At 35.8% G+C, this 12,567-nt stretch overlaps 1 protein-coding gene across 1 annotated transcript in view; it reads left to right on the top strand.

Moving 5' to 3' along the window:
• LOC138918631 (uncharacterized) overlaps window positions 1-3,484 on the top strand; it is a 42,442-nt gene extending 38,958 nt beyond the window's left edge. The window contains exon 6 of the mRNA XM_070240743.1: window positions 1,130-3,484. The gene's annotated coding sequence lies outside the window, so the exon portion shown is untranslated. The remainder of the gene's footprint in view (window positions 1-1,129) is intronic.
• Window positions 3,485-12,567: the final 9,083 nt, after the last annotated feature.

The following is a 12,567-nucleotide window of genomic DNA, read 5'->3' as shown; positions in this document are numbered from 1 at the left end:
AATAAAACCATACATCTATGGACAGCTAATCTTTGACAAGGGAGTCTAGAAGATACAATAAAGAAATGAAAGTCTCTTCAAAAAATGGTGTTGGGAAAACTGGACAGCCACATGCAAAAGAAGGAAGTAGAGTGTCGTCTTACACCGTACCAAAAATTAACTCAAAATGGATTAAAGACTTGAATGTAAAGCTTGAAACCATAAAACTAGAAGAAAATAGATAGTACACTCTTTGACATTGGTCTTAGCAGCATCTCTCAAATACCATGTCTACTCAGGCAAGGGAAACAAAAAACAAACAAGTGGGACTACATCAGACTAAAAATCTTCTGCAAGGCAAAGTAAACCATGAACAAAACGAAAAGACAACCCACCAACTGGGAGAAAATATTTACACATCGTATATCTGACAAGGGGTTAATTTCCAAAGTATATAAAGAACTCATGCAACTCAACAACAATAAGAAAAACGACCCAATCAAAAATGGGCAGAGGATATGAACAGAGATTTTTCCAAAGAAGATATGTAGATGCCCAACACGCACTTGAAAAGATGTTCAACATCACTAATTATTAGGGAAATGCAAATCAAAACTACAATGAGATAGGGGGCTGGCCCTGGGGCTGAGTGGTTAAGTTTGTGTGCTCGGGTTCAGTGGCCCAGGGTTTTGCTGGTTTGGATCCTGGGTGTGAACATGGCATCACTCATCAAGTCATGCTGAGGCAGCATCCCACATAGCACAACTAGAATACACAACTATGTACCTGGGGAGCTTTGGGGAGATGAAGAAGAAAAAAATAAAAGATTGGCAACAAGTGTTAGCTGAAGTGCCAATCTTCAAAAAGAAAAAAAAAACAGTTAGATATCACCTCACACCTGTCAGAATAGCTATAATTAAAAAGATGGCAAGTAATAAGTGTTGGAGAGGATGTGGAGAAGAGGGAACCCCCATACGCTGCTGATGGGAATTCAAACTGGTGCAGCCATTATGGAAAACAGTATGGAGATTTCTCAAAAAATTAAAAATAGAAATACCATATGATCCAGCTATCCCACTACTGGGTAGTTATCCGAAGAATGTGAAATCAATAATGCTAAGAGATTCATGCACTCCTATGTTCATTGCAGCATTATTCAAAATAGCCAAGATGTGGAAGCAACATCAACCCATGAATAGATAAAGAATATGTGAGAGAGATATGTATACACGATGGAATACTACTCAGCCATAAAAAAGACAATCGTCCCATTTGCAACCACATGGATGGACCTTGAGGGTATTATGTTAACTGAAATAAGCCAGACTGTGAAAGACAAACACCATATGATTTCACTCATATGTGGAAGATAAACAAATACATGGATAAAGAGAACAGATTAGTGGTTACCAGAGGGGAAGGGGGTTGGGGGTATGTGAAAGGGGTAAAGGGGCACATGTGTATGGTGATGGATAAAAACTGGATGCAGTTTTTACAGCACGATGCAGTCTTTACAGAAACTGATGTATAATAATGTACACCTGAAATTACACAGTTATAAACAAATGTGACCTCAATAAAATCAAATTAAAATTAAAAAAAAACTTTTTAAGTAATGAAGTTCTGTTACATACTACAACATGGATGAACCTTGAAAACATTATCCTAAGTGAAAGAAGTCAAAAAAAGTCACATATTACATGATTCCATTTACATGAAATGTCCAGTTTAAGCTGATTCATAGAGATAGAAAATAAATTAGTGGTTGCCAGGGACTGAGGAAAGCAGGAAGTGAGAGTGACAGCTAGTGGGTATAGGGTTTCTTTTTAGAATGATGAAAATGTTCTATGAATTAGATAGTAGTGATGGTTGTATAAACTTGTGAATATATTAAAAACCACCGAATTGTATATTTTCTGTGTTAGCTTGCTAGGACTGCCATAACAAATACCACTGACTGGGTGACTTAAACAGAATTTACTCACAGTTCCGGAGGCCAGAAGTCTGAGATCAAAGTGTCAGCAGATTGATTTCATTCTGAGGTCTCTCCTGTTGGCTTGTAGATGGCCGTCTTCTTGCCATGTCCTTAAATGGTCGCCACTTGGTCTGTATTGTCTGTGTCCTAATCTCTTCTGACAAGGACATCAGTTGTAATGGATTAGAGCCCATTCATGTATCCTCCTTTTACCTTAATTACTTCTTTAAAGAGCCTGTCTCCAACTGCAGTCAGATTTTGAGATACTGGGGGTTAGAACTTCAACACATGAATTTGGGAGGTGGGGGGGTGGGGGCACACAGTTCAGGTCATAACACTGTAAAAAGGTGAATTTTATGGTATGTGAATTATATCTCAATCTTTTAACAATATTACAAGAACCTACTTTGCAAACCTCTCTGCAAATACAATTGAAAACCTGGATGAAAAAGATAATTTCCAAGGTAAATATAGTTTATCAAAATTGACTACATTTGAGATAGTCCAATTTATGCAGAAGAAATATAGAAGGATATCAGAGAAGTACCTTATAAAGAAAAGTGCCAGGCCCAGATGGTTCCCAGGGATATTTTATGAAATATTCAAAGACCAGATAGTTTCAATGTCTACAAACTGTTACAGAACATTGAAAGTGGATAATATCAATTCCTAAAGACAGTACAAAAAAGTTACAGACCAATATCAATTATAAATACTGTTGCAAAGTACTAAATAAAATATTAGCTAACAAATTTCAGTACCATATTAAGAAAATAATACACCATGACCATGTAGGATTTATTCAAAGAACACAAGGTTGGTTCAATATTAGGAAACCCATTAATATAATACACCATATTAATGAATATAAGGAGCCAAATCATATACAGATGCTGAAATGATCTTCAACAAAAATCAACACCTATTAAAGACACTCAACAAAATAGGAATTGACGGATATTTCTTAACATCATCTTACTTCATGGGAAACACTAGGGACATTTTCACTGCTACCTTTAGGAACAAGGCAGAGATTTCCATTAACTCCACTACTATTCAACATTTTACTGGAGATATTAGCCAATGCAATTAAACGAGAACAATCAGTAGAGGCATAACAATTGGAAAATAAGAAATAAAACTATTTGCAGATGATACAATAGCATACCTGGAAAACCCTAGAGCAGGGATCAGCAGAGTAGCCCAAGAGCCAAATATGGTCACATCATTTTGTTTGTGTTGCCTGTGGCTGTTTTTGCCCTATACTGGCAGAGTTGAATAGTTGTGATAGAAATAGTTTGGCCCACAAGGCGGAAAATGTTCTATCTGAATTTTATAGAAAAAGTTTATGGACTCTTGCCCTAGAGAAGCAGTAATAGACAACTCAAACAATAAAATAATTCAGTATCTAGCAGGCAATAAAATTAGCATTCAGAACTCAATATTCTTTAATATACAAACATTTACCAGTTAGAGGATATAGTGGTAGAGAAAATCCCAATTAAATAACAACAACAAAAAAAGATAAAATACTTAGGAATCAATGTAGCAAGCAGTGTACAAAACTAAGAAAAACTTTGAAACACTTCTGACAGACACAAAACTAGATTTGAACCAATGAAAAGACAATTCTCCTTAATTTATAATTTTAACATAATCTTAATGAAAATACCAACATACTTTTTACAGAGATAGACAAGTTGATAAAGAATTCATATGGAAATACAAATATGTAAGAATAGCCAGTTGTTTCAGGCGGGAGTAATCAATGGGTCCTACAACTAATGCATGGACAGTTGATAAGAAGGAGGATAACAGTCTTGAAATACCTAATGGAAAGAAATAGCAACTTTACAGTGGAGATACCACATTTACCAGGTTGTCAAAGGTTACATTATCAGTAATGGGACAAACAGACATTATGCATCCTAATAGGATGCACTCAGAAGAACAACATCACTTCTGTGGTATTCCTACAAAAATATATAACTGGAATTTAAACATGAAGAAACATCAGTCAAACCCAAATTGAGGGACATTTCACAAAATAAATGGCCTGTACTCCTCAAAAAGGTCAAGGTCATGAAAAACAATGAATGAGAAACTTGTTCCAGATCAAAGAAGACTAAAGAGCTATGACAATTAAGTACAGTGTATGACCCTTGGATGGATCATAGGTCACGACAGAAGCAGTTATTTTATTTTTGTTTTATTATTTTATCCTATTTTGTTATAAAGGACATTAGTAGAACAATTGGCAAAATGGGAAGATCTGTAGATTGGGTAGTACTGTATTAATGGTAATTTCCTTATTTTGATTAATGTACTTTTTAAGGAAAAACACTGAAATATTTAGAAATGAAGGGGAATGATGTCTGCAGCTTGTCACATTCAGATAAAGCAAATGTGGTAAAATGTTAAGTTTAGGGAATCTGAATGAGGTATATATGGAAAGTCTTTGTACTTTAAAAAAACCTTTTTTTACTTTGGAATAATTTAAGATTTACAGAAAAGTTGGAAAGGTAGTATACCCCTCTTTCCATTTCACTTTCTTCTGATGTCATTTTAAATTACTGTAGTAATTTTTCAAAACTAAGAAACCTATTTGATATCTTACTATTAGCTAAACCTCAGACTTTACTCAGATTTCACCCATTTTCCATGAATGTTCTTCTAAATTCCAGGCTTTAATGACATTTCACTAATTGTTCCTTGAATGTTCTTTTTCTGCTCCAAGATCCAATCCAGGGTACCACATTGCATTTATTTGTTACATCTCTTCCAGTCTACTCTGGTCTGTGACAGTTCCTCAGTCTTTCCTTATTTTTGATGACTTTGACAGTTTTGTTTTTTTTTTTCAGGAAGTTTAGCTCTGAGGCAACTTCCGTGTCCGTCTTCCTCTATTTTATATGTGGGACACCTGCCACAGCATGGCTTGATAAGTGGTACTAGGCCCATACCTGGGATCCAAACCAGTGAACCCCAGGCCACCAAAGCGGAATGTGTGAACTTAACCGCTATGCCAGCTTTGACAGTTTTGAGGAGTAGGGTGAAATATTTCGGAGATGTCCCTCAATTTTTGCTTGTCTTATGTATTTCTCATGATAAGACTGGGGTTATGGTTTTTAGAAAAAATGCTACAGAGGTTAAATGCCCTTCTCATCACATCGTATCAGGGATTTGATGCTATCGTCAGGCTATCCCTGGTGATATAAACCTTAATATCTTGGTTAAGGTCACATCTGCCAGTATTCTCTTCTGTAAAGTTCCAATTTTTCCTACTTTCCTTGTAAGGGAGTCGCTAAATCTGCCCACTCTGAAAGGCAGTGTAGCGGGATGGGTTAAAATTTACCTCCTTGGGCTGGCCCGGTGGCGTAGTGGTTAAATTTGCAAACTCCTCTTCGGGGCCGGGGTTCACTGGTTCAGATCCTCAGCGCAGACCTATAAACAGCTCATCAAGCCATGCTGAGGCAGCATCCCACATAGAAGAACTAGAAGGACCTAAAACTAGTATATACAACTATGTACTGAGGCTTTGGGGACCAAAAAAAAAAAGGAAGATTGGCAACAGATGTTAGCTCAGGGCCAATCTTCATCACCAAAAAAAGCATACCTTAAAAAAAAAAAAATTAAAAAATTGTACCTCCTGGACTGGATAGTTTCTACATGTATTATTTGGATTCCTCTGTAAGAAAGGTTTGGCTTTTCTCCCCTGTTTATTTATCATTTATTTACATTTGTATGGACTCGTGTATTTATTTTATTCTTTGGGTTATAATCTAAATACATTATTTATATTGTCACTCAGAGTTCCAGCTTTGACCATTGGGAGTTCTGGTAGACTCCTGTGGCCCTTTGCCATGTCCCCATGCTTTTGTTTGTGAGCATTTTCTTGCTTTTTGGTACTAGAAAATGTTTGTACCTTGTCTTGTATTTTCCCTGTCCCAGCCCTGTAATCAGCTATTTCTCCAGAGCCTTTGTTCCTTTTATTGGAGAATGATATTTAGAAACCAAGATCTTGGCACTGAGTGGTTTGTACTAATTTGCAACTTTTCTGTACATATGAAATCATTTCAAAATAAAAAGTAAAAAAATTAAAAGCTAAAAGTTGTAAGATACGTATCCTATTTGTTTTTCTTAAGTGTTCTACCTTAGTTAAACTATTATGTTAGTTACCAATGTTACATTTTAAAGTTCATGGATACTTATTCTTTCAAATAAAAATTTTATTGATATTTTGTATCTGGAAATTATTAATAAAATTATATTACAACCTAAGTCAAATGTTTTTGTATATTTTATTTGCACCTTTTGAATAGAGTGGAAACACACTGTCATATTTGCCCTCTTCTGATGAAAAGCATAGTAGTCTGTGATAAAATTCATAAAACTTTACATAACAAAACTAATAAGTAAGCAGTCTACTTCAGCACGCATACATAAAGGGCATAGCAGGGGCATGAAGGAAGAGATATTGACATTACTCATAACTCTTTCAAGCTATGCTATCTCCACCCTCAAATTCCACTTTAGTGAATAAGTATGATGTGGACAGCTTGGCCTGTTTGACAGGAAATCCTGTATATGAAAATGTAGCATTTCTTAGGGAAGGTTTTAAAAATACCTCATTGTTCTGTGACATATAAAAAGGTTATTACTATACCAGATGATTCTATTCTATATCTTAGAAAGTCATTTTAGAAAATAAATTATTTCTTCCAGAATATAAGAATGAGTAAAGAAAATGTGCGAATGAGGATACTAGCTGTGTTTTAACTTAGTGACACTAAGAGTATATTAACAATATTAAAAGGAATATGAATAAAGACAGTTACAATGTAACAAAGATACAATTTGTGTGGTCTAATCCCATTTTTATATAAAAAGGACATATATACATATGTTTATACATGGATAGAAATTTTCTAGATCATTGTCAATCTTCAGGTTGATACCAGTTGGTGTGTCATGAAATCAGTTTGGTAAGTCACAACCAGCATTTTTTCAAGTTATATAAAAGAGAACAGAAAATATCAGTGTTTGACACATAGTGTAATTACTATTACTGAAACATTTCTATTTCGGGTGTTTGTGTGAGTGAGTGATTTCTGGGTTGTGATGTAAAATATATTTCTTATTTTGAGTCTGGGTCAAAAAAGTATTTGAAGAATATGGTTCTAGAATTGTAGACAAAAGACCCTTAATAGCGGACTTCTGGGGAGTAGGAGAGGGGTTTTTGCAGGAGAAGGTTTTGTGAGAAAAGATCTGGAAATTTTAACAACTTTATACTCTTTTTGCGCAAACAGTACAGAGAAACAAGGTAACAAAATCATGCCAAGGGACGATCATAATTTGCATCTTCCAAACAAAGTTAGCACAGTTCTTTCAGATCTTCTCTACCATGATGTCTCTATCTCTTCATATCTCTGTGGAAGCTTCTGGAGCCTAATGTTGACTCCCTTCCTCTCACCTTGCTACTTAAACCTTATTCCTCGGAGCTGGCTTAATGTGCTGCTAGGGGATGCTATGTAATATACAGTATATGGACTATATTAATTTTCCAGCATCCTGTTTCCTACCATAAAATCTGACTTAGGAAATATTTCTGGTCGCAATATTTCATATAAAAAATTGTAGATTTTTTTGTTACTTTATTACTGTCTGGCCTTTCTGCTATTGTTAGTGAACTGCCTGCTGTCAGTCTTAATTTTCATTCTTTTAATTAATCTGTTTATTCTTTCTGATAGATTTAAGATTTTCTTTTTATCCTTAACATCCCATATTTTCATCTTAATGTGTCTGAGTGTAACTCCATTTATTCTGCTTGTGCGTTATCAATCTGTGTATTTAGATATCTCCTCAATTCTGGAAAATTTTCAGCTATTTATTCAATATTGCTCCTCCATTATGCTCTGTGTAATTTCTAGAATTATTATTAGATTATATTGGAGGCTTTAGAACTATCTATTCTTTCTCTTAAATGTATTTTCCTATTTTTATTTCTATATCTTTCTCTATTGAGAATTCATTCTATCATTGTGGTCAACAGTGTTGTCCAACCAAAAGCTGTTTCTTCCACTTTTCTTTACCAGCACTTTTCTTTGTTTAAGTAGTAGATAACTCTGTGCTTCAGAAAAGTCATAAGGGGTATAGACACATTGGAACATGGTTTGGCAGTTTCTTAGAAAGTTAAACATGTACTTACCATGTAACCCAGAGATCCTGTTTCTAGGTGTTTATATAAGAGAAGTGGAAACTATCTTCACACAAAAAACTGCACATGATAGGGCCGGCCCTGTGGGTGAGTGGTTGGGTTCACACGCGCTGCGTCAGTGGCCCGGGGTTTCGCTGGTTCGGATCCTGGGCGTAGATGGGGCACTGCTCATCAAGCTGTGCTGAGGCGGCATCCCACGTGCCACAACCAGAAGGACCCACAACTAAGAGTGTACAACAATGTACTGGGGGACTTTGGGGAGAAAAAGGAAAAATTAAAAAATCTTAAAAAAAAACCCTACAAACTGCACATCAATGTTTATAGCAGCTTTATACATACTTGTCAAAAACTGGAAACAGCACAAATATCCTTCAACTTGTGAAAGGAAAGACAAACTGTGGTACATCCATGCAATGAAATACTTCTTAGCAATACAAAGGAATGAACTACCGATAAATGCAATAACATGTATGAATCTTATATACATTATGCTAAGTGAAAGAAGGCAGACTCCAAAGGCTACCTACTGTAACAATTGCATTCATATGACATTCTAGAAAAGGTAAAACTATAGGGACAGAACTAACAGAGCAGTGGTTGCCAGCAGTTTGGTGACAGGCGTTGACTACTGTGGTAGGCTGAATAGTGGCCCCCCCCAGAGATATCCAGATCCTAATTTCTAGAACTTAAAAATGTTACCTTATATGGCAAAAGGGACTTGCAGATGTAATTAAAGATCTTGAGATGGGACAATTATCTGGGTGATCACTAAACATAATTGCAAGATTTCTTAGAAGAGGGAGGCAAAAGGGTTAATAGGGGAGGAGGTGGTAATGGGAAAACAAAGCAGAGATTGGAGTAATTAGGCGGGGACTCAAGGACTACAAGCAGCCTCTAGAAGCTGGAAGAAGCAAGAAACATTCTTCCTCAAACCAGATTCTTCAGAAGGAACCAGATCTGTGAACACCTTGATCTTGCATTATACAACTCATTTCAATTTTCTGACATGTGGAACTGTAAATTTATGTTTTTAAAGCACCAAATTGCCATATGTTGGCTACTGTGAATGTTGCTGCAATGAACATGGGGCTGCAGATGTCTCCTCAAGATCCTGTGTTCATTTCCTTTGGATGTATACCCAGAAATGAGATTCCTGGCTCATATGGTAGTTCTATTTTTAATTTTTTGAAGGAACCTCCATACTGATTTTTATAGTAGCTGTACCAATTTACATTCAGAGGTGCACAAAGGTTCCCTTTTCTCCACATACTGAGTTGGTCTAGCTAAAAGTTTGTCAATTTTATTTCTCTTTTCAAAAAATCACTTCTTGGGGGCTGGCCTGGTGGCCCAGCAGTTAAGTTTGCGCATTTCACTTCAGGGTTTGCTGATTTGTATCCTGGATGCACACCTATGCACTGCTTGTCAAGCCATGCTGTGGCAGGTGTCCCACATAAAATAAAAGAAGATGGGCACGGATGTTAGCTCACGCCTCAGCAAAAAGAGGAGGATTGGTGGCAGATGTTAGCTCAGGGATAATCTTCCTCCAAAAAAAAAAATCACCTCTTAGTTTTATTGATATTTTCTCTCTTTTTTTGCCTTTATTTCACTTATTTTTGCTCTGATCTTTCTTATTTTCTTCCTTCTGCTAACTTTGGGCTTACTTTGTTCTTTTTATAGTTCCTTGAGTTATAAAGAAAAGTTGTTTTTTTGAGATCTTTCTTGTTTCTTAATGTAGGCATTTATTGCTATAAACTTCCCTCTTAAAACTGCTTTTGCAGCATCCCGTAGGTTTTGATATGTTGTGCTTCCATTTCATTTGTTTCAGGATATTCTTTTAATTTCTCTTATGATTTATTCTTTAATCCATTGGTTGTTCAGGAGCATGTTGTTTAATCTCTACTTACTTATGAATTTTCCAGCTTTCCTCTTGTGATTTATTTCTAGTTTCATACTATTTTAGCCACAAAGACGCTTGGTATGATTTCAATTTTAAATTTGCTGAGACTTGTTTTGTAACCCATCATCTGATGTATCCTGGAAAATGTTCTTTGTACACTTGAGAAAAATATGTATTCTACTGCTATTTGGTGGAATTTTCTGTATATGTCTGTTAGTTCCATTTGGTCTAAGATGTGGTTCAAGTCCAATGTTTCTTTGTTGATTTTCTGTCTGGATAATCTATCTATTGTTGAAAATGGAATATTGAAGTCCCCTAGTATTATTGGATTATCCATTTCTCCCTTCTCCCTGTGGTTACCATGGTTATTATCTGCTTAATAAATTTAAGTGCTCCAATGTCAAGTGCATATATATTTATGATAATTATATCATCTTGATGAATTGGCCCCTTTATCATTATTAGAATGACTATCTTTGTCTCTCGTTAACATTTTTTGGCTTAAAGGTCTATTTTGTCTCATGTAAGTATAGCTGCTCTTGCTCTCTTTTGATTTCCAGTTGCATGGAATATCTTTGGCCGTCCCTTCATGTTGAGCCTATCTGTGTCCTTAAAGCTGAAGTGAGTCTCTTATAGGCAGCATATAGTTGGCTTTCGTTTGTTTTCTCCATCCATCCACTCGATGCCTTTTGCTCAGAGGATCTACTTACATTTACATCAATCTGTTTACATTTAGAGTAATTATTGATAGATGAGAACTTACTAATGCCATCTTATTAATTATTTTCTGGCTGTTTGTAGTTTTAGTGTTCCTTTTTCCCTTCTTGTTCCCTCTTATGTGGATTGATGATTTTCTGTAGTGGTATGCTTTGACTCCCTTCTCTTCATCTTTTTGTGTAGCGACTGTAGATCTTTGCTTTGTGGTTACCATGAGGCTAACATAAAATGTCTTGTGTATATATGATAGTGTATTTTATGCTGATAACAATTTAACTATTATCACATACAATAACTCTATTCTTTTACTCCATCTCTTTTATATTTTTGATGTCACCGTTTACATCTGTTTATGTTATGTATTCCTTAAATTATTGAAGCTATAGCTGCTTTTAATACTTTTGTCTTTTAACCTTTATACTAGAGTTAAGTAGTTAACACATCTCTGTATTACAGTATTAGGGTATTCTGAGTCTGGCTATATGCTTATCTTTACCAGTGTGTTATATATGTTCATGTGTTTTCATGTTAATAATTACCATCCTTTTGTTTCAGGTTGAAGCACTCCTTTCAGCATTTCTTGCAAGGCATGTTTAGTGGTGATGAATTCCCTCAACTTTTGTTTGCTAGGGAAAGTATTTATTTCACCTTCAATTCTGAAGGATAGGTTTACTAGGTAAAGTATTCTTGTTTGGCAGTTTCTTTCTTTAGCACTTAAATATATCATCCCATTTTCTTCTGGCTTGCAAAGTCTCTGCTGAGAAATCCATTGACAGCTTTATGGAGGTTCCCTTGTCTGAGAGCATTTTTTTTTTCTCTTACAGCTTTTAAAATCCTTTCTGTTTTTGGTTTTAGACAGTTTTATTATCAAGTGTCTTGGAGAAGATCATTTTGGATTAAAATTCAGAGGTGACCTATTAGCATCATGAACTTGGATGTCTGAATCTCTCTCCAGATTTGGGAAATTCTCATCCGTTATTTCTTTAAATAAGCTTTTGACGCCTTTCTCCCTCTCTTCTCCTTCTAGAACTCTAGTGATGTGTACATTATTTCACTTGATGGTGTCCCATAAGTACCATAGGCTTTGTTCATTCCTTTACATTTTTTTTCCTTTTTGTTCCTTTGATTAGATAATCTCTATTAATCTGCCTTCTAGCTCACTGATTCTCTCTTCTGCTTGTTCAAGTCTACTCTTGAATCTCTCTACTGAATTCTTCAGTTCATTGTATTTTTCAGTTCCAGATTTTCTGTTTGGTTCTTTTTATGTTTTCTATCTCTTTGTTGAACTTATCATTTTGTTTTTGTATTGTTTTCCCCAATATTGTGAAACTGTTTTATCTGTGTTCTCTTGTAGCTCTCTGAGCATCTGTAGAACAATTATTTTAAATTCTTTGTTGGGCAATTCCTGGATCTCCATTTCTGTAGGGCTAGTTGCTAGAGGTTTACTTTATTTCTTTGGTGTAGGCATGTTTCCCTGATTCTTTACGATCCCTGTAGCCTTGCATAGGTATCTGCACATTTGAAGAAGCAGTTACCTCTTCCAGACTTCGTGGAGTTACTTCATTTGGTAAGGGAAGCCTTTCGTCTGTGGATGGGGGGCATGCTGGATTGTATTGTGACCTTGGTTCTAGTGGTGTCGGGCACCACGTGTGGGGGCACATGGCAGAACTGAGTCCAGGAAAGGCATGATATCTCTGGCACAGGCTGCTCAGTCTATAGCATCGACAACTATGTGGTCCTTGGTGAGCACTACACAGGGTCTGCTATGGCTGCAAGGGTTTTTGG

Source organism: Equus caballus, chromosome 18 (genome assembly GCF_041296265.1).
Source record: "Equus caballus isolate H_3958 breed thoroughbred chromosome 18, TB-T2T, whole genome shotgun sequence".
Taxonomy (NCBI): Eukaryota; Metazoa; Chordata; class Mammalia; order Perissodactyla; family Equidae; genus Equus; species Equus caballus.
The sequence above is the reverse complement of the archived record's forward strand: the minus strand, read 5'-3'. Positions and strand labels throughout refer to the sequence as shown.